We start from the raw sequence: 23,692 nt of genomic DNA on the forward strand, positions 1-23,692 counted from the left end.
TTACTTGCTGTTTTGAAATTACATCCAAAAGCAGAGCTGGCTAACATGCACCCTGAAGCAACAGAGAGAGAAAGAGCAGGAGAGTGAACAAACTCCTGAAGAAAGAGCCATGGGACCTCATCCTGTTCTTCCACATCTGTTCCAGATCAACGTTTTCCTCCTGCTCCTTCAGCTCTTGTCGATCCTATGCTTATAGAGATGGTGACATGGGTACTACTGCTGCTTAACTTAGTGATTGGGCTAACTCCAGGTACCAATGCTGCTCAGTAACTTTAAATGGAGGCAAAGGTTCATCCTGGTGCACTGTGGTGGTGACTAGAGCAATAGGGTTTTTTTTTCCACATAGATTAATCTAGTAACCAAAGCTAGTATATAACTATTTAAGCCAGTAACTGGTCAAACCTGTTCTAACAACAATTTCTGGCTTTGAGAACAAGCAGCTCCAATGAAGCTGCTGCTGGAGGGGGATCTGATGTTTCAAACGAAAGTATTTTACACTAGTTTGGACTTTCTCCAGGCAACAGTAAATGATTTTTGGGATAGGGCAAAGTCCTACAGCTAGATCAGTAACTCAGTCATCATTCTTAGTTTGCAGCATTCAATACATTTTTTTCCCGCCTTAGAAAAACATATCATTGTAGGCAGAGTACATATTCCCACCAGGTACTTTAACATAAGCTGCTAATGACTTGTGACTTCCTTATGCAGTCAGGCAGAGAAGGCTTGTTTCACACTAAACAGGTAGGCAAAATTTAAACCAGATAGCTCCAAAAAGGAGGAGCACTGAGAGGAGGAGGATTAACATAATTTTATGTTATACACCTAACCAGGGGAGCCAGAGCATAGGAGGAAAATAACAATACACTGACAGCCTTCAGTGCTTGCTTGGAAGGCAAGACAAGCAGCTCACCATCTGGAGTCCTAGAAAAAATGTTGTGAGTTAGGAATTTTTTGGAACTACTTATAAACCTTGACCCAGAGCATCCATTTAGTAAAACAACGTTCTTGGTTAACTTCTGGCTTGCACAGTTGGATTGTGAAGACACACTGTGAGACATTAATTGTGTAACAAGGAGAAATCAGCCATGAGAAGACCGCTTTAAATTTCATGAGCCATCATGTGAATCCAATTTCACCTGTCTTTCCAGTTCAAACAACAGAACTACATGGGTTTGTGGATTTAAACAAGTCCTCCCTTTATGTAACAGCAGCTTCAGATGGAGTGGATGGATGATGCAAACAAAAGCTTTTCGAAACCCTTTACCAGCACCTCACTTCACTCAAACAGGGAGCAAACTGGTACTTGCAATCAAACTTAAATCTGGTTCCGGTAATTAAAGGGATCTTCTAAATCTCCTCCTCAGTGGCAAGAGACTCTACTTACTGGTTAATTAAAGACTGTTTCTTAAGCCCTTTCAGAACAGACATCAAAAATAAAAAATAAAGAAGAAAAAAAGGAGTGAGAATGCAAGCCTGAAATTACTGGTTATGCTCTAACCAAAAGCAAAGATGTACATTTATCCACTAGCTCATGCATTCCTATGTTTTGAAATGTACTGTTTCCTTTCATGAGAAGGAAGGTGGATTTCTGCTAACTGCTTTAGGGGCACAACTGAGCCCCATGGCCTGCTGGCAGGGGTGAGATGGGCTATGGCACCTGGACACAGGACCCACAGGTACTGTCTGCAAGGCAGGTCACTGTTACCAACGCTGCAGGGCACCCTGGGCCTACTCCAGGTGTCCAGAGACATACATGAGAGAGGGGGAAGAACAGTTAGGGACAGATTAGCACATCTGCAATATTGGCACAAGTTTATGGCTGTCAGACTGATTGAGGAAAAAGTATGTGTGCACTGTCTTTAGATATCAACATTATTTCACTTTGAACAAACTTTGTGTGCTTCATTCTGGCCATTGAGCTCATTAATTTTCAGAGAAAGGGTGGTCTGGCAGTCTGGATGCTGTTTAAGGCTCTGGAGGATCAGGATTTATTTCCATCCCACACCATAACCCCTTTTTATCACAGTGTAAGACAGTACAAATTATAGTTTATATGCCCATGCTCCTGTGACTCCCTGTGCCAAACTGATTGCTCAGTAAAATTACCTCATGTACACAAAACTCTCTGTCCTGCTTTGCTAGTGCATGGCACGGAGCCTCCCCTCACAGACCTTTTATCAAAACAGATACACCAGAAACCAGCTGGTTTCTGGGGTCCATTTCAGCAACCACACACTAGGTTTTCAGCCAGAGGAGCACGTTTGGGCTAACACTAAGATGCAGAATCAGACTTTCGAAGGACAAGATCTTAAAACATTTTGCTAATGCATCGAATCAGTTAAAGGTTAGTTCTTGCAGATCCACTGCTGAATTACCTGCCAGGTGTTGCTCGGTCAGGCAGAAGTGGGGCTCTTCCAGACCTGAGCGAAGAAGCAGCACCATGTGCAGAACAGTACAGTCCAAGCGTAAGCTGTTACTGCTTCAGCTATTGCACTCTGACTCTAATCTGAAGACTTAATTCTTCAGATTTAGAATAATGGTATCTACTCTCACACAACTTTCTGTCAGTTTGAGCCATGAACAGAAACAGTGGTGGCCTCAGCACAGTGTATCGTAGGGGCTAGCCTGTTCTCTTTTTTTTTTTTTTTTTTTTTTTTTGTAAAAAATGTTCTCCAGCATTCTTACTTATAAAAATTTGCAGTAAATTACTGCATAATAGAATATTCAATTAGATAATACTTCTTTACCTCACAGCCAGGATTAGGCAGATTTTTAGCCTGGAGAAGAGGAGACATAGGGGAGACCTTTTCACCGTCTACAGTTACCTGAAGGGAGGTTGTAGAGAGGTGGGTGTTGGTCTCTACACCCAAGTGACAGGTGATAGGAGGAGGGGGGAATGGACTCAAGCTGTGCCAGAAGAGGTTCAGATCAGACATTAGGAAAAAGGTTGTCGGGCACTGTAACAGGCAGCCCAGGGAGTCTGTTGAGTCACGGACCCTGATGTATTTAAAAGACAGGTAGATGAGGTGCTTAGAGATATGGTTTAGTAGAGGACAGGTACAGTTGGACTCGATGACCTCAAAGTTCTTTTACAACCTGATGATTCTGTGATTCTGTGTATTTATACATGCACATATACACACAGGCTGCTATGCTTTGGATTACAGAAGTTGAGGATTGAGCAGAAAGGCAATTTAATGAGTCTTTGATTTAAAGAGTGTTAATTTCACAGTTTTCTAAGTTACTCAGTTCTTCCTTCCCACAAAAGTCCTGTCACCTGCCCATGCAGTCCTAACCTTCCTGTGGAAGTGCTGGGAAAGCAACACAGACTTCAGCCTTGCACCTGTGGCACTTGGTCACTTGACAAAATGCTGTGCACTGCAAGAATCACACACCACAATATAGATTTGTGAAGGCAGCATTGAACTACTGTAATAGATTAGCACATAGGCATGAAACCAGGATAAAATTTGATACAAAAGCATCAACATAAGAAGAACATTGAGCTGGTGGAGCAAGTCCAGAGAAGGGACATGAAGATGAGCTGGAGAGTGGAGCCTCTGGAGACAGGCTGAGGGATTTGGGACTGTTCAGCCTGGAGCAGAGAAGGTTCTGAGGAGACCTTATTGCAGCCTTCTAGTACCTAAAGGGGCCTACAGAAAAGATGGGGAGGTACTCTTAATCAGTGGGTGTAGTGAAAAGACAAGGAGTAATGGGCTTAAACTGAAATAGGTTTAGATTAGATATCAGGAAGAAAGTCTTACCTGTGAGGGTGGTGAGGCCCTGGAAGAGGTTACCCAGAGAAGCTGTGGCTGCCCACTCCCTGGCAGTGTTCAATGCTGGTTTGGATGTGGCTTTGGGCAACCTGGTCTAGCAGAGGGTGTCCCGGCCCATGGTAGGGGGTTGGAACTAGATGGTCTTTAAAGTCCCTTCCAATCCAAAACATTCTGTGATTCTATGATTAACCACTTGCATTGTGTACCTGAATCAGCTGCCTTTTTTTTTTTTTTATATGCTTAAATCTTGCTGAGTCTTTTTTAGAAAAGGCTGCATAAAACACCTCCAGAGACAAAGACAGTTTTATGATGCTGGTCGCTATGATGGTTGCATTCACAATCCTGAATTTAACACAAAAGTACACTCCTGGTCTTCAGAAGGACCTTTACCATGTTCCTGGCTCTTTCCATCTATCTCATGATCATTTGCTTTTCCAACAGGCACAATCTCCTATCTGGCTTGAAGATCTCCCTGTCCTCTGCATAGTGATGTCTGCTGGGAAGTTTCTTTCTCTAACAACCAGGTTAGCCTTTCGAAAGCTCTACCTCAGCCTTCTCAGCACTCCCTGCATATCTCCTTTCAGTCATTCTGCTTATTTAATCCTCCCTTTGGACTCCTTTCTCATCCATAGCAGGGAAGTGTGACAGACAAGTAAATCTTCAGCTGTCGTCACTTCTTCCCCGGCGAGAAGGAGGACTGACAACCTGGCCTTTTCCCACGGCTGAGCAAACTAGAACCCATGGGCTACACGTTTGCCAGTAAATTAAACCACTAATCTGTTCTGCTTAACTGTTACAACAGGTCTAGGCATACTTTCTGTGCGGGCAAATCCACATTCACCTAAATACTACTGATTTATATACATTATTGATTGATTAGCAAGTTCTGTTCTGGTAACGAGATGTTTTACCTCTTTGCTGCGTACCTTCCAACAGGAATGATCTGTTTCAATTCACTGATCAAAAACTGATCACAACCTAGAGAAGGCAAAACCTGCTGTGGTTAAAGTCAGCGAAGTGCAATGCTATGCAGCTTGCTCTGTTTGTGTAAGTCACTCACACACCCAGCATCAATCAGGAGGTGAAAGCTGCTGACAAAGGCCACCTTTCATGAATGTTTCCCCATCCCACCACTTTCTCAGACCTTTCTCCTCTGGGAAACAAAAAGCCTTCTAGCTTTGATCCCAAATTTTACCAAAAAGTGTGTTTCTCAACAGTGCCTAACAAAGTCCTACCTTCCCTATGGAGCACATCACAGTTCCCCATCACATTCTGGTGGCCAAAAAAGCCGCAAAGCTATAAAACCTCATCTTCCCATTATTCACAGGGCAGAGCAAACAGCGTTGCAGAGTGTCCCCTCTGCCATATCCTGTCATGTCCCACTGTGGCACTCACATATAGTCCAAATTATTCCTTGCTGACAGCAGGTAGGGTCAAGCAGCACTAGCCATGCTTCAGCCAAGGTTATTCACTACTCCACCATGAATGGGTCACAAAAAATGAGCCTATTCAAAGCATGAGGCATGTCTTCAGCATTGAGAAAAAACAGGCATGAGACATCAGGTAAAGAAAAGTTCCCTGTCTTGGAAAAGAGGGGGCTGTTTGTGAAGACTACTCCAGAAAACTCTCTAAAACAGAGGACCAAAGAAAAGGAAAAGGCTACTTTAGGCTTTTGTTTGGTTATGTATCTGTGTGACCTTTCAAGTTAGGTGTACATCTAAGTAGTTGTGAGTCCCTGGTAGGGTCTCTTAAGGTCTGAATTTCAGTTCCCATCCACACTCAGCCATCCCTTGGTGTTTCTCAAGTAACTCCACTCCATGGAAAGACAACACTTGTGATCTACAATTAACATCTAAAGGCAATAGTAGGATAGAAATAAGACCATATGATTAAAATACATAGAGTCATGATTGACATCAGATGGAACAGAGTTCTTACTCGTAGGAGATTACGTGCTAAGAACAGCCAGTTGCTTCCGCTCTTTTTGTCTTCGTAACCAAAAATGAACAAACTTGATTCATTATTAGATGGATGCAGAATTTTGGCTATGATGTTCTAAACTGTTTGTCATTCTGCTTTAATTTAAAGATTACTTTGTGGCACAGGAAAAAAATTAAAATAAATGTTACCAATAATTTTCAACATTTCAAAGGGTTAGCATTCCATTTACAGAGAAGAATCGCATTTTTAAAGTGCTTTTTGTTACTCACCTTGTGTCATAAATTGCATACAGTTTTTTTGTTTTCTTCAACTGCATTCCTAAAAAGAGAGAATGTCATTTGTATGCTCTGTGTCCATTGCCAAAACAAAACATAGTTTAGGGACTTGAAGGTTTTTCAGACCATCGTTGTAGAATTTAGGAGGGGGAAAATTCAAGGACATTTAAGATTTTTGTCAAGAACAGTTAGACCTTGAATCTTTGCAGTAAGGAATGAGACTTGATGAGAGAACACACGTTTGCATAATGCTACATTTTCACAGTGTGTAGACATTCCTGTAGATCATAAAACACATGTATTTTGGAGAGAAATAACAGCAAAAGAGGTTTTCAAGTTTCTCAAGCTAACAAAGACCAAATTTTAAATTAATTTGAATGTCAAATTTAACATCACCAGCAAGCTGGAGGTTTTTCCATTGGAGGCAGAGAGATTCCAGTTCCTGAACATCTTTGGAAGAAAATTCACCCTGTTGAGAAGGCTGCAGAGAGACTGTGAGGTTGGATGTGCACTGATCAGATAGACCTAGCAACTCTCTACAGTTCATTAATCCCTTTGTAGCTATGGTCTGTACCACTGTGATCAAATTTTTTAGTGCAAAGAGAAAAAAGTTAGTATCTTAGAGACTATTTTAAGCATGGTGGATATCTTGAAGAAATAACATTCAACTTCTTGGTTGGAATAAACTATTTTTTAATAAAACAATAGGTGGAAGTTTGTGGCTACAATTCATGGAAGTGGGAAACAAAGATAAGTCTGAGCCTTGAATCTACAAAGGCTGTTTACTAGAAAATTATCCCTGTTCTGGGTATCTCCTTAGTCACATAGACCTGTCTGAGGGAATACTTGTGAACAGCGGCCACAATCAAGGCAAACTGCACATTTTTCCAGGGTTTTTGTGTTCCATTTTTTGTTGTGGTTGGTTTTGTTTGGTGTTTTGTTCAGCAGGAGCCATATTAGAAGTATTCACTAAATGCCAGCAGCACAGTCAAGACAAAACACAAACAACTAGTTCTTTCTTTCTGATCTAAACCACAGGTTAACTAACCTGCTTTCTAATTTACCAGTAAACCAGCAGCTAACTATCTGACAGCCTGTCTTGCTTTCATGCCAAATTGTTTTTGTGGCTTTGGTTTGATGATTTAGCTAATAACATGTGGAAGCTAAGCAGCAGTTTTTCAGTCCAGATACTTACAGAAATACAAGGTACTTGGCTACAACTATACAATTAAATAAAAATAATCTCTTGATCTTAAAAATCCCAACAGCCCCATCACTGCCACACTCCAGCTGCACAACAGTGGGTATGTGTTATTTTGAGAGTGAGTCCAAGGCATAGATACAGAGATCTGAAACGCAGCAGGAATGTTTATGCCTGAAATCATTATTTTCTTAAGGCCTGATGCCTTTGTTGATGATTTGCATTTCATCTCTACCTATTGGTCTGGTGAATAAACCATCTCTTCTACTCTCTGTGTCAAACACAATACACTACTTACTCACTTGCTAATAAACTTGTTCCTCCTAACAAAGCCTCTCAAACCATCATTTTAGAGCTTGCAGGATCACCTTCTTTGCTTAGAATACACCAGCGCCATAACAACGCACTCTTAGCAAGTTTTATACTTTGTCCTATTCTGTTTCACACACACATTTCATTTTTTCTTTTCTTTTCTTTTTTTTTTTTTTGTGTGAGCACTACATTACAAAAAACCACAGAGAATTATATCTCAACTACTGGCAGAAATGGACACCTATCAGCAAATAACAAATAAATATTTTCCTTCCAAACCTTAGATATTTTCATGTAGTTGCTAGCCAACTCCCCTACCTCAGAGATTATCTACCTTGCCCATTGGAAAGATACACCTTGTCTCTAAAATAACACTGATTTCTAGATGTCTTCCTTATCATAAAAAGTCTGATCCTTCTTTTATTACATTCTGAAAATATATTTCAAGTGACAAGCAACAACAGACTATATCTCTGAAACTCATACGTGGTTAATATAATCAGGGTTCGTATAGCAAAAGTCCTGGTGAAAGAAGACACAATACATCAAGTTTGTAACTTAATAGATACCACCTGTTCCACCAAAGACTCTAAATTCAGCAGCTATATTATGATACACCATTTTTGTTTTAATTTAATACCTAGTCTTGGTTAGATGGGTCATAAACTAGCCCCTACTAGCTTATGCAAACCATACACGTTCACTATAAACAATAAAATGAATTTTCTACTGTAATACCAATTCTGCATATGAATTAAAAAAAGAGAAACATTTGTCTATTTTAAAAACACAGTTGAATTAAAAAGATATAGTCAGTGACCTGATGGGAGAGCATGCAGACATATCCAGACTCTTCAGAGCAGTGCCCAGTGACAGCACAAAAGGCAATATGCACAACCTGAAATATAAGAAATTCCACTTAAACATAAGCAAGTATATTTTACTGTGCAGGTGGTAAAACACTGGCATAGTTTGCCAGAAGAGGCTGTGCCATCTCCATTTTTGGAGGTATTCAGACCTGACTGGACGTGGCCCTGAACAACTGCAGTGGCTGACCCTACTGGGAGCTGGGGCAGAGGTTGTATTGCATCATCTCCAGGGGCCTTTTCCTACCTCAGCAGTTCTGTGATTCGATGACTGTGGATGCTTGAACATGCTGGACAGACATTCATTTTCATCTCTTCTTACTAATGAAACTGCAGAGTTGTTACACGCACAATTCTCCAGGTCCTGTGTGCATGCAGATCCTGGGTTATCTTTTGTCCCTTGCTGCAGGCTCAGGTGATAAATGTGGTGAAGGTAGAGCGTTTCCTTGAGAAGCAGTGCTCAACCTAGGTGACCTCAAGGAAATGCTTTCATATGCAGAAGGGCAAAGGAAACTTCTCAGGAAGGTTAGTTATGACTTGCCTGCTGCAGGGTTTCTTGGAGCTGCTCTAGTGCACTTTATAAAGTGGATTGATCCATGCAGGTTGCCCTAGTCTCTGCACCTGATCCCAAGATATGCTCAGTTTTAAGAGCACATTCACTGAGCACATCTCCATCACAGGTGCTGCTAGTGTTCAGCAGCACCAGACCTCTAGTTGTCATGGCCATAAGAACAGAAAAGAATAAATTTCAGCCTTTTGCTTCGAATTCTTCACAGATAGTGTGAACTCTCAGACTGGGCTGTCAAGATCACTAAGTAGTTAGTAGTTATTCAAAGAAGAAAAAGAAAGGCCCTTCCCTCTCTGCCGATACAGTTCTTGGCAACTTGCTGGAAAGCTTTCTATAATTTTTTTTAATGCACACTCCAATGCTTAGACAGGGGAAATTACAGTGAACACATATTATGTTCCCGTCTTTTATCCTGTATAGAAACTAATAAAGCATAACTAGAAAAGAAAGCTAAATAAATTCAAACAATTCAGACTGTATTGTTTATATGCTCAGGATTTGGATTTTCCAAGTCATCACACTTACTGTCTGTTTTGTTGTTCAAGTACCCTTAGGAGCAGGTAATCTCTGTTTGCCACAGGAACAATCTTTTTGATATCCCCAATAGAAAAATTAAACAGCTTGGCTATCCCTCAACACTTTTCTATCCCCTGCTGTACTCCATCATGAAATCATTTCCTGCTAGCATGGGCCTCAGTCCCACAACTGGAGTATGCTAACATCACGGTCTCCTAGTGAATCCACTGAACTCAACATGCAGGCTGCATGAAGGTAAGCACACACAAACAGGCTTGTGGGGTAAAGACCATCTCTGAGATGACAGAGGGAAAGCTAAAGCATTTTACAGGCCAGCTTTTAACCACCATAGCTCAACAAAAATAGGGAAAAAATGTCTTCATCTGTTTTATAGTTCAAAATTAATCCATTGTTTTCCCTTCAAAAATTACTCTTACACTTTTTAATAAAAATATTCTTCTTATGGTGCTTGAATGTACAATTGTTTAAACATCCACCTAGTTTAGTGAATTTACAAAGCTGATATCGTAGTTTTAAAATTTTTTTAAAACCATAAATATTTTTCTTTCTTACTATTTTGAAATTGACTAGAGCAGGTGAAAGAAATTACATGTTCTCCCAGGACCGAAGGAGCTGCAAGGAGTGAGAAAACATGCCTCAGCTTATTGTCGTCTGCATTTGTCATCGTCTAAACTTGAACCTCGGAGTACAGTTGGGATCCAGAGCCACGTGCTCAGTTCTGAGCCATCTGTCCACTGGGACCAGCAATTACAGCAAGGCTGTTTCTCCTCTTTTTCTGTCCTTGATCCTGGGCAAGCAGTGACAAGCAGCAGTTCAACATGACCCTGAACAAGGCAAAGGCTTGAGGTGAGCATGCCCTACACCTTCCTGAAAGTCAGAAGGACTGCAGATACCCACAGGCTTCTGATCAATTTTATTACAGGATCAGATAAAATGACTTTTAAATAGAAACAATCAAATGCACTCTGTGAGGTGAGTAAAGTGCAGATACTTGGAATCAAATAACATGTTTTCATGGAGAAAGAGTGTGAAACAGAAAAATATGTCTTTTTTGTGTAGCACTGCCCGCTACTTGAGCAATTGTGAGTATTGAAGAAACCCCACAAAATCTCCTCTGGGTCCTTAGGAAACTCTCTTCCTTCAGCACCTCAGAGGCTTCATGTTAGGTCTGCTCCAAACAGGAAGAAAGTTCCTGTATTTCTCAAGGTGCCGCAGTCACCACTCATGCTATCAATGCCCACATCCTTGCCACCCAGGCTGTATGCCCCGACCATCTCTCACAGGCAGCTGTTTTTTACCTGAGCAAATCTTTCTCCATCCTGCAGAGCCCACTTCGATGTGATGCTGTGGCTAGGAGGACACAAGCAGGTGGGTGCCAACTCATGCCTTGAAAAAAGGTTCCACTTTTATATGTAAAACCAAGCAAACTAGATGACCATAACAAGGAGATCAGCAAAAAAAAATCCCATCAGGCAAGGAAAGACAGACATACCTACTCTGTGACTAAAGTGGTGGTATTTTCATCTGTGTGGGTGGTGGGGAGAAGGAAACTGTTTCTATCAGCTTGAATCGATTTGATGAAAATGCAAAGTAGCTAACAAATCCCGACATAAAATACCCCTGGTGAGAGAGGGAGGGTGGTTGGATGCCCATGAACAGGGCGAGGCGGTCACTGGGAGAGCATCCTCAGCAACCAACTGTTCCAGAACCCCATTCGCAGGATCAAAGATGAAAGGCATGTTTCAGCTAAACAGAAGAGGACATACATCAGCACTGATGACTAACCCTTTTAGTGCTAACAAAACACTAGCTAGCACAACACATTGGATCTTACCTTATGACATGAGTACTTTTGGGGGGGCTTTTGCAAAGTTAACCAGAAACAGCTAGATGCAGGCCTGTGCCAAACAGGGTTGCAAACAGCAAATAGCTGTGAGCCATGTGAAAAAGGCACATCCTCTGCAGGATTAGCAGGCCATGGGATACAGCTTCTGGACCACAGTCAACAGCAATTTGTAAGCAAATGCCATCAGAAGGTTCTCACCTCCCTTCCTCCCAACATCCACAAGATATATTTGTAAGAGAAGATGTCTCTATTTTTGGAACAGAAAAGAAATCCTACTGCCTTTAAGATAAAAAGTCTGACTTACATCTTTCTTTTCCTCAGTACCTCTCTGTACTGGTCAGGGTCCGAAGGAGCAGGGTAACATTCTGAGTCTGCGCAAATACTTGACTACCAGCAGCTCCCCAAACCTGCCTGCTTCCTATCACTACTCTTTGGCTAAAGGATAACTGTCTGCCTGAAAGATCTATTGTCCCTCACCAGATGTAAAAAGCTAGCTGCTTCTGTTTGCCTTGTGGTAAGTACCCCCTAGTTCTGTTAGTCCTGGGAGACAACAACTCTGTAAACAGTTTAACCCTTTCTCAAGCCAATTAACAAGTTTTCACAGCCTGTCTTGCAGAGCAACCTGAGGTCTCACTGACTGGCACACTGCACCCAGTGGCTCCATGAGGAGGTGGCGGAGAACTGATGACACCCTGCTGCGACTCTCATTGCATGCTTTGACAATTGTCCCTGACCCAGCTTCCTGGCCTGAGTCTGGGTCCCTCACAATCCTGTTTGTTGTTGGAATGAAATGTGATGTGATATGTCGAACTCTTATGGAAAGATATGCAGATTTGTAAAATCTTAGTTTGTGTTTGTGACTCTGGCTTATAAAAAATATACAGCTGCAATTATATAACATAATTAACCATAAACTTTACCTCCGTATCAGAGAACAGGCTATGACCCACAAATTCTGCACAATGATTACAAAATATCAAATGCACTCCATTTAATACACAAGCATTAAGTAATTTATTAAATGTCTGATAACGTAAGAGTAGGATTAGGAAGGGAACTGGCAGAAATTCCAGTGGCTTTGCCTCCTTCACAGCTTCCCATCACTTCAGAGATAAAGATGATGGTTTCTAGGGTAACTAGACACACAGGCACAAAAAAAGGACACATTGTCTAATTTGGTTTCCTGAGACTGTCAGAGGACTGTCGGGCCAGAAGCGTAGCCTAAACATGATTGTGAAAGAAATATGTCATTTATTTAGCCACTCATTTTAATTCACAGTCATGCCTTATGTACATTTTAAGTGTAATTCTCATGTTTAAACGTACAGTTTCTAACCAACAGTGACACTTCAGCATTCACCAACCATCATTAAAGACACGGAGGACAGATGGTCCTGTTGTGTATGTGCATATGTTACCACAGAGGGAGCCTGTACTTTGCTTCGTGCCACGCCCACACAAATGTAAAGATTTGAAGAAATATATAATTTTCCTGTTATATTTATGCTCCTGTATGGTTTACATGCATACATGTACACGGATGATAGGCCAGACCACCATTTCAGAGCACAGCCTTTCAAACTGTCAGTCACACAGGTCTCACAGAGGCTTAAGGGACGAAAAGTGATGAAGTGCTGGTAAAGCTGGGGAGAACTGAGCCTTTAAAACAAAAGAGACTGAACTTTGTCTCATTTGGTATTTGTTAGCCAAAGGTATGGGCACACCTATGTGTTCCCACGTAGACGCTTGAGCTATCCTGTTGTGTGGGAGCTCTGCTCCATTTTCTTGTTGTGAAACCAGAAGACACCATGTCACCACTGCAAAGCCTGCAGGGCGCTGCCATCTCCTACCTTCAGGCACACCAGCCATTCTTCACTCGCACACGCACTCCTGCTCTCTTCTCCCCACACTTCAAAAGCTTTGTGTTACAGCACCTGTAGAAGCACTGTGTATCCAATACCTACTCAGGACCCATCTTTTCCACTTATCAGGGTCTGTGCGACTCACCAGCAGCATTCCTTCCTCTATCTTCAACAACATTTAGGTCACTAATACTGGGTCAGACAATTCCATCCAGTTATCCAGGACCTAACCCTGATCTTACTCAGACGTCCCAGCTGAGACAACAGCAATACATTAAACCACACTCAGGACAATTCCAAGGCACTGGAAGATGATCATCAGTTCTGCTAAATTGCCTGGGCAGCCCTGGCATGTCTCTGGCCCATGCAAACTCACACTGCTCTGGCAGGTTCATGGGCAGGGTTCAGGAGCCAGAGCACGCCAGCAACCACCCCAAGCAGCTTGTGTGCAGACAAGGGGCTGTTCAAAGAGCTCACGGCAGTTTCCTGCCAACTGGCCTGTGTCAGAGAATGTTCCTGGGCATGTTCAATTTACTAGTAGAGACAGAGCCTTTGAGACTCACCCAGGTATGCTTGATAGAGCCATACTCTATGCTAATGGACTGATTCCTTCCTAGTAATTCAAGGCATCTACTGTTTGTACTTCTTATAAATAGAACCAATGCCTTGCAGGCCTCTATTTTACAGATTATCAGCTTTTAAAATCTAAATCTATCATAGATTGTTACCATAAATATCAGACCTCTGGTATGAGAAGTCTTCCACATGCAGAGCTAACCAAAGGAGTTTGAATCCAGAACTAGATATAAATCCTCCAGTAAGTAACATGATGCCCTAAAATGATGCCAGTGAGTCACTCTACAGTAGGCTGTTCATGCCCAGTGCTGCTCTAAGTGGCCCAGGCCCTGGTGAAATCCAAATAAAAAAAACCAAACCAGAACACCCAACCAAATAACAAAAAAACCCAAAGTCATCACCCAGGTTACTGTCCAGCTTGCAGTGAGCACTGTAACTGGTTTAACTCTATCCTGTTCCTGTGGAAAGGCTGATTTCTCCCAGTATCCTTCGTATTTCACAATTCTCCAAGGTTTAAGTGTCCCACACCCCCAGGCAAGACTGATTGCAAATGCCTCAAACACAGGTTAACCAAGCAGTGCCAAGGCCTGGAAATCATTTAACAACCTGAGCCTGACTCTTCTGGGCAAATAAACCCCCCAAATAAACCTGTGACTTCCAGAGGACAGCTGCAGAAATTTTAATAGAGGTCTATTAGAAGATTACAAGAAACTTAAATATTGCAGAAAGCAATAGTTCCTGCTTCTGCCTTGCTTTTTTCTATCGAGTAAGCAAGCACTACAGATTCATAGGATCATAGAATCATAGAATTGTAGGGGTTGGAAGGGACCTCAAGAGATCATCAGGTCCAACCCCCCTGCCAAAGCAGCTCCCTAGGACAGATCACTCAGATAGGCGTCCAGACGGGTTTTGAATATCTCCAGAGATGGAGACTCCACCACCTCCCTGGGCAGCCTGTCCCAGGGCTCTGTCACCCGCACTGGGAAAAAGTTCTTCTGCATGTTGGTGCGGAACTTCCTGTGCTCCAACTTGCAGCCATTGCCCCTTGTCCTATCTCCACAGACCACTGAAAAGGGGCTGGCTGATTCCCCCTGCATCCCCTGCTTAAGATAATTATAGATTTTAATTAGGTCCCCCTTAGTCTTCTCTTCTTAATGCTGAACAGTCCCAACTTACTCAGCCTATCCTCATAGGGGAGATGTTCCAGGCCCCTAATCATCTTCATGGTCCTTCTTTGGACTCTCTCCAGGAGATCCCTGTCCTTTTTAAACTGAGGAGCCCAGAACTGGACACAATACTCCAGGTGGGGCCTGACCAGGGCAGAGTACAGGGGGAGGATCACCTCCTTTGACCTGCTGGCTATACTCCTCCTGATGCACCCCAGGATCCCATTGGCTCTCTTAGCCACCAGGGCACACTGCTGGCTCATGGCCAACCTGTCATCAACCAGGACCCCCAGGTCCTTCTCCACTGAGCTCTTCTCCAACAGGTCATCCCCCAGCCTGTACTGATACAAATGGTTGTTCCTTCCCAGGTGCAAGACTCTACACTTGCTTTTGTTGAACTTCATCGGTTTCTCCCTGCCCAGCTCTCCAGCCTGTCCAGGTCTCTCTGGATGGCAGCGCAGTGTTCCTGCGTGTCAGCCACTCCTCCCAGCTTTGTACCATCAGGTACTTGCTGAGGGTGGATGCTATTCCCTCATCAAGGTCATCAATGAAGATATTAACAGAACTGGACTCAACACCGAGCCCTGGGGAACACCACTAGTCACAGGCCTCCAGTCAGATTTTGCTCCTTGAATCACAACCCTCTGGGCTCAGTCTGACAGCCAATTCTCAACCCACCTCACCATCCACTCATCTATCCCATGCTTTCTCAGCTTTGCTATCAGGATGTCATGGGAGACAGTATCAAAGGCCCTGCTGAAGTCAACGTAGATGACATGAACTGCTCTGCCTCCATCTACCCAGCCTGTGATGAGATCATAGAAGCCTATGAGATTGGTCAAGCACGATTTCCCCTTGGTGAATCCATGTTGACTACTCCTCATGAGCTTCTTCTCTTCCAATTGCTTGGAGATGGCATCCAGAACAAGCTGTTCCATTACCTTTCCTGAGACAGAGGTGAGGCTGACTGGCCTGTAGTTACTAGGTTCCTCTTTCTTGCCTTTTTTAAAGACTGGAGTGACATTGGTTATCCTCCAGTCTTCAGGCACTTCTCCTGTCCTCCATGACCTGTTGAAGATGATAGAGAGCAGCTCAGCAATCACCTCGGCCAGCTCCCTCAGCACACGTGGATGAAACCCATCAGGGCCCATGGATTTGTGTGCATTAATCCCTTTGAGCTGCTCCTGGACCTCCCCTACCTCAACCAGAGGGAAAATCTTCGTTTTCCCAACACTCCAACTTTCATACAGGATCTGTGGGTCCCGAGGGGCCTTTGAAGTGAAGACCGAAGCAAAGGCAGCATTCAGTATCTCCACCTACTCAGCATCCCCCGTTACCAGGACACCCTCCTCATTCAGCAAGGGTCCTACATTATCCCTGGTCATCCTATAGTTTCATTTCACCGAATCACAGAATGATAGGGGTTGGAAGAGACCTCTGGAGATCATCTAGTCCAACCCCCAGCCAGAGTAGGATCACCTAGAGCAGGCTGCACTGGGACAGTGTCCCGGCAGGTTTTGAGTATCTTCAGAGATGAGACTCTGCAACCTTTCTGGGCAGCCTGTCCCAGTGCTCTGTCATCCTCACAGTAAGGAAGTTCCTCCTCATGTTCAGGTGGAACTTCCTATATTCAAGTTTATGCCCATTGTCTCTTGTCCTGTCACTGGGCACCACTGAGAAAAGACTGACCCCATCCTCCTGACACCCACCCCTCAAGCATTTGTATGCACTGCTAAGATTCCTCCCTTCAGCCTTCCCTCAGCTAAGAGAAGGCCAGAGGCAGGGCAGAGGGCGAGCATAACTTCATCCTTCAGAGCTGTATAAGCAAAGGGAAGCGAAGGAAGTGAAACAAACTGAGCAAAGAAAACCAGCTCCTGTTCCTTTCCTCCAAAGCAACAGATGGGACATTTGAAGAAAATCTTCTAGGTGTGACAGTACTCAGAAGACCTGAGCTGCTGAACCTCCAGCGTGTGTGCACGAGTCCATCGTGTCCATCCCCCACCTCCATCCCCTTCCCCCAATCATTATTTTAGACCTGGAGAGCAGTCAGCAACACCTAAAGGCCAGAGAGGGGCTAAGCCAACAGAAAACCAACAGCATTTAAAAACCAAACCAAAAACACCCCAAAACAATCCAACAACCAAAAACCAACCACACTGCATACACATGAAAATGCAAGCAAGCTCTGAAAGATAGAATTTTGACTATACGTGTGGGTTATGTACAACTGGAATGTTTTACACACAGCCAGCATTTTTTTTGCTTCGAGAATAATTAGGAAGGGTTCAGGGTGCCTAACTCAACTTCCAAGACATATCAGGCACTAGCTAAACCATACTGCAAGCATCAACAAACTTGCACTCCCTGTTTTAAATGTTTTGAGGCTTCCTAGTTTTAACTGCTGAACTTTGAGATAGAGATCACAGAACAGCAGCAGAACAGAACAAAGGGAAGGGAAGTGCAACTGAAGCAGAAGCTTAAAACCAGAGCAGTAAACTGCATGTTGTCGATGTGCTTTTATTAAGAAGACATGAAAAGGACATTATAAGGGATTCAAAGCATTTGGGGGTGGGGAGGGTGGGGAGGGAGGGGAGGAAGAGACAACATTTGAAATAAATACTCCATGGAGAGAAAATCTCTAATAATTTATTGACCTTCAGTTTCACATTGTGAAAGCAAACAAACAAAAACAAACAACCCCACAAGATTTACAAAATGTTAAGATGTAGTAGCAAACAAAAAGACAGAACATAGACAATTTTACTTCTTCACTTGCACAGTTTTCTTTTATCACATGAACCACATCTTCAGTAGCCAGGAAAGAGAACATTATTCTGCTCTAATCACTTTTATTCAGACAGGTGTCAGGCCTAGAGAAAGGGGGCTGCACAATTGTACCAGAAGAGGAAGGCTGTCCTTTGTTACACGTTTCTACAGCAACCAGCCTACAAAATGAGAGGAACCCTCCCGTCTTATGCCAGAGTTTTTGTGTGTGCTCCCCTGTGACCTGCATTTTCTTCAAAGCGTGGGGTGTTCTGCGGGACTGGAATGGTCAAGTAACTAACCCGGATTCCCACATCAATTCAAAGAGCAAGAGCCTGGCGTATTCCCTGCAGAGCCAGAGGCCCACCCTGACTTCAGCTTCCTTCAGCCTACACACAGGAATTAGCTGAGGACTTGAAAGCAGACCACAACTTTAGGAACAGCTGCGAAAAATCCATCCCACTTTCGGAAGTTGTATGGCACTACAAAACAGATTTCATACGCCAAGTAGTTAGATGCAGTACAGCTTCACCTCTAGTCAGCTTAACAGGGAAAATAGGTCTCAGACCTATACGTGCTTATTCAAATGAGGGGGCCCCTAGGGACCTGGTTCTTCCCTTCCTGGTACCTCATGCAGTCACCAGCGCCTGGGGAGAGGAGATGTGCAGTACAGGAAGCCTGGTTTTATGGCTCCCTTTGCACTCCCAGGAGCGATCCACAAGGTGACAGACAACAGCAGTTCATGGCTGTTCAGTTCCACAGGACAACCTGTGCAAGTACAGGGACACAGAGAGGAGACCTACCCTATCTAAGAGATGTTTTTCTATTGCTTAAAAGCCATCTAAGAGAAAAAGATCAATGCTTGGCAGGGGGCAGGGGAAGGTTGTGGGTTTAAACACTTAAAAAAAAAAAATCTATCATGTCAATAAATCTGTTTAACCAGAGAAACTATAACTGTTCACATCTAGCTGGGCCTCACCCTTTAGAAAACAGCTAATGCCTTTGCTAATTGATCCATGTTCTTTCAGTATTCACAGAACTCCAAATACTCTACTTCTGAAATGTAAGGGTCTACTCCAAACAGCAAGTCAAATGTAAGGCAGCACAGAGAAACTTCCAGTGACCAGTGTAAACACTTTCAGATGACAAAGCTTTCACAAATACAGCTACATCACTGTCACACAAAGGCAAGCATCACCATTGTGACTATTTTTGTTTTGCATGCACACATGCGGCTGTTTACTTCTATCGCAGCACACATCAGCCATGTTACTGAATGTGTCAGTTAAGTTGGGCTCCAGAAACATTCAGGAAAAAACACAATACAATACATGCTTCATGACAGGATCTGGCAAAGAAAGCACCTGTGAAACATAAGCTTCTGAAATCCAGAAGAAAAAGAGTAGCTTCATCTCTGTCTCAAGACCAGACTCATAAGAAACAAATTTGCTTAGAAATAAAAAAAAAAATTCAAATTTTGGTTTCTCAGGATTGTTTCTGACGCTTCTGAGCAACCAAGTGCTTAAAGACACCTGGCTAAAGAAAATAAAAGGCAGCAAAGTTTGATGGCTATTCTCAAGATTCATTTCTATCCCCATAAGAATTTTGCTAGAGCACTTGGGTCTTTGACACCTGGTTACTCAGACGATCATCTGAAATCCAGATGGATGAGGCAATCCAGTCAGTGCAAAGTTGCTGCTCTTTTTTTTTTTTTTTTTTTTTGTTTGAAGACTTCATCGCTAACCTATCTTGAGGTTCTTTTTGTTTTTATTCTTGTATCACCATCTCCACTTATTCAGGTCAAGGTGGCTAGAATGTAGGTATCCCTCCTCCAACCCAATAAATAAATAAATAACTTTGGACAATGACTTCATCTGGGCTTGGTATCCAGAAGCTCTTCCACAGTATTTGTGTTGCAATTAGGAAGCTGCACAAAGAGAGAGCTCCAAGAGATTTTGACTGTTTCCGGATTAGAAATTGAAAGGCGGGACCAATAAATGAAATGTAGCAAGGACACCATCTACAAGACACACCACACACAACCTGGAGAGCTGGTGGCCTGATAAGGTGACCTCCTTGACTTATTCTTTTAAGTACATGTGTAATTTAAGATCCTGCCTTGTAATACCTTCCATTTCTGACCAGGAAGCCACCACTCCCTCCCACCTCCAACTGTTACCCATGTTTTCTTTCTTTGTGCAGCAGAGCAAGTCAGCAATCACAAAATGTGCAAAACATACAACAATTCACACAAGCCCTTGCAACATGAAGACAATTGCAGGCATTGTTTCAGCATGCAAGCACTGAACAATAAATATCTACAACAAGTAACATAACAGGTATGGGGGGACAGTCTCAATTACTTATAAATACAGGGAGGAAAAGGGAACAAAGAGCTTTTGCGACATGTCATTTGATCCCCATTCTTGCAAAAAAAACACTTTACTACTGGGCTGTTCCTTATCAAGCAGGTCACTCACTGCATACGGGACAATACAACACAAGATCTACAAGATGCTTGTAGGCACTGCCTACGGACAAGCACGCTCCCGACAGCGGAGTTCAGCAGCAACACCACTGCATCTTCATTCACAGCGGTATCTCGCCGCTTCAGACCTGGCCTGCTTGCACCTACAGCTGGCGCTGGCACTTCAAACCACCACAAAGAGAGGTGACAACCATTTCAAATTTCACATACAGACAGTGGAGTCCATGGAAATCAAGTGCTGTGTACTGCACAGCTCAGAAAAGTTCCGTCTCTTCTTTTTCTCCTTTGAAGGACTGATTAATATTGGCATTAATCCACAATTACTAGCACAAGGACCAGATCATAGGTTTGTCCATTCATATTTAAACCACATGCTGAAGCACTGAAGACAGGCTTTTTCCTCCCATTCCTTCATGTCTAGGTTAGATAATTTACAAGGTGCAGATGATTTTCTTCAAACGCAAGAGACGCTGAACGATTTTTCTTCATTAAAACCGTTTCTCCAGATCCGAGGTTCCAATTCTCTTCTCCAAATAAAGGAGTAAACTAAAAGTATGGAAAGAGTGGGGGGAAAAAATTAAAAAAAGATCAGAGAAAATACTTAAAGGGGTTTGCTGAGACAATGTACCATAAAGTTTTTGTTAGATGTCAAAGAAAAATTCAAAAGCCATGCTTGGGATACAATCCAATTGATTGCTTTCCCCACCAGCTCAGTGTTCCTGTGGGACAGTCAACTACTGATAGATAAACCAGTCAAGAACATAATTATATCTGGTCAGATTTTGCCTTTATTGTTCTACTGGCCTTACTATGCAAGCCACCCTCCCAACCCCAGAAAGGCTGTTTAGCTTCTTTAATAAAATTCAGTCATTTGAAACCCAATACAGCCCAATGATGGGCTCTGCATACTTCAACATTTCTGTGTTCCCCCAAAATCTCAAAGCTGTGAGGACTCATTTTAAGTGAGCATAACGTTGTGCAATTTCTATTTCACTAAAACCCACATGAACATCTAATGCAAAGAGGTTTTTTTTCTATCCTTAAGCCAAGGCAAACCTGGCTGCAGTAAAGCAGAAGGGGACGTGAAGGTGTCTCACCCCAATGCCTCCATTCACCATGAAGAATTCTGAATTGAATTTATTCACAATATAGAAAGGCACATATAATCCCCTTACTTAAAACATATCTGCTATTCATTAGAGAAGGAGTCTGTCTCATTTCTTTTCACACAGCAATGCTCCATGCATCAATAATTCCATCCAAAATCGTTTCCAAAAATTCATTTTTCAATGAGAAATTCAGCCTTTGGGTGCTGAGATTGTGCTCTGCTTTTCCAATATGAAGCTGTATTAAAATGCCCACTTCCAAACCATCATCCGCTCATCACTGCAATTTCTGACAGTACTGCTACAGTTTTAGGAGGCAAATCCTACACAGTTACAATGCAAAGGAGTTCCAGTGAACTCACAGTTAAATTTAATATACCACATCACTCTCAAGCTGTGATGTCCAAGAATAACAGGGACACTCTCAGGAAACACCACAGCCTACATTAACAGCCCAGAGCGACGAGCCTCTGCAACAGTGGGCTTGAAACACACTATCTTCATTATATCTAAAAAAAAAGTCTCTGCATTTAGTGTTGATTTGTCTTTTCATGGTGTAGCGTGCCATTCTTCCCACTGAAACATGCTATCAACACCGAAGCCAAAACAGTGTTCTCTGTCACAGGACAAACATTGAAAAAAATAATGATAACAAATTCTGAAATGGAAGGGGGGGGGGGAAAAAATCCCCAACCTACTCAAAAGCCCCAAGTTTGAGGAACAGGACAAAGCAGACTGAAGTCTTCCTAAAAACTGTCAGTCTGGGGCCACACAGCACCATGAAAACAGAGGGTAATCAGAAGTAATTTCCTTTTTGTCCCTCCCACCCACTGACAAAGCAGCAGGAGTCAGAAAGGAAAGGAAAAAAAAAGCCAACTACTTGCTGGATGAGCACGAAGCACTGGAGTGATTTCAGACTACAGCTGCCTTCAGCTAGTTATCTTGTGTGTTAGTTAAGATAAAATAATGGCTTTTAACAAGATACTGCAGAGCAAACAAAAGCTTTTTGCACCGTTATATTCTGAGGACTTTTCTTTTTTTTCTTTCTTCAAAATAAAACACTCCCTCTCATGTACTGTAAACTTCAGAACAATTAAGTCAGTCTCAGAAGAATAAGTCAATATTTTTCTTGGCACAGATCTGAGTCCGGGCATTCAATACAGCTGCTCTGATAACACTGAGAACCGCCGAAAGTCAGTAATAATAGAAGTTAACCAAGGATGTCAAGACATTGTTCCTAGCTAGGAGGAAGGCACTGGACAGAAACCAGGGCTTCCACCTGCTGGCTACTGGGGGGTGAGATTACTCCCAGCATCCAGGATCTGATTAAGTCTCAAGGGTTCACCCTGCTTTCCCAAGAGCAAGCCTGGGAAAAAAACAAAGCAAGGGAAGGAGAGAGGGCAGTGTCTTCCAAAGAAACAACCGTTTGAGACAAAGGCAGCTGACGGCACAGCGCAGCCCAATTTCACACTAGATTTCCATGCTGACCTGCTGTTTTGCATGGGTCCAACCTCATATTCATTGCTCCAGCAAAGCTCCCAATCAGCTGAAGGACATCTACAGGATGAATCCTCACTCTACCACAAAGAAAAGCAATTTCACAACTACCTTACATGGCTAGGTACATACTTCTATCTATCCTGCTTCAAAAACATTTGGGTTTCGTGTTTACCACAGGAGTCAGGCAAATATCTCCAGCTGCAAAAGGCAAAGTATGACCTGTCCCAAACAGAAGAACATAGGCAAGTCTCTATACACAAGCTGTTCTTCCTATTTTGGGGAAAACCGCCATCACTTTGGACTTCTAGGTAACTTGGATACAAAGGCAAAGCTTGTTTAGTTATTGCAACTGTGTTTATTTGCCTTGTTCCTTCTAACCTGCCTGGCCTCCATGGTGACACTATGCACTGTTCAAAAAGAGACTACCACTCTCAGGGCTTGGACTATTTAGGGTTAAGCACGCCACTATGGTTGGTTGGATGGTGGCAACTCTGATCCTGTACTGAAGTCTCATGGGGGAGTAGGGAAAAAGACCAACACAACACCACAGGGAGCCTGCCAGACTTGTTTCAAAATACACCCAGTTATGGAAAGTATCTGTAAGTGATGTAACTCTGGAAAAGACAGGAATAAGGAAAAATTGGTAACAGTTGAAGTAACAGTTGGTAATCAATATGAAAAAACCCCACCCCAGATTTAAAAAATAGTATGTGTAGGTATGTGGATTTTTTTGGTTGGTTGGTTGGTTCATTCACCTTTTCTCCCATCCTCCTAAAAAAATCAGGAATTCACAGCAAGCAAAACAAGCAAGGCAAAATTCAGACTTGCTTGTGAGAAGATACAATGCTGAAGTTGCACCTGGTAAGAGCTTGGCCCATTATGTATAATTAAACTGTTTTGGAACAGTGT

This window comes from Gallinula chloropus (genome assembly GCF_964237585.1).
Source record: "Gallinula chloropus genome assembly, chromosome: Z".
NCBI lineage: Eukaryota > Metazoa > Chordata > Aves > Gruiformes > Rallidae > Gallinula > Gallinula chloropus.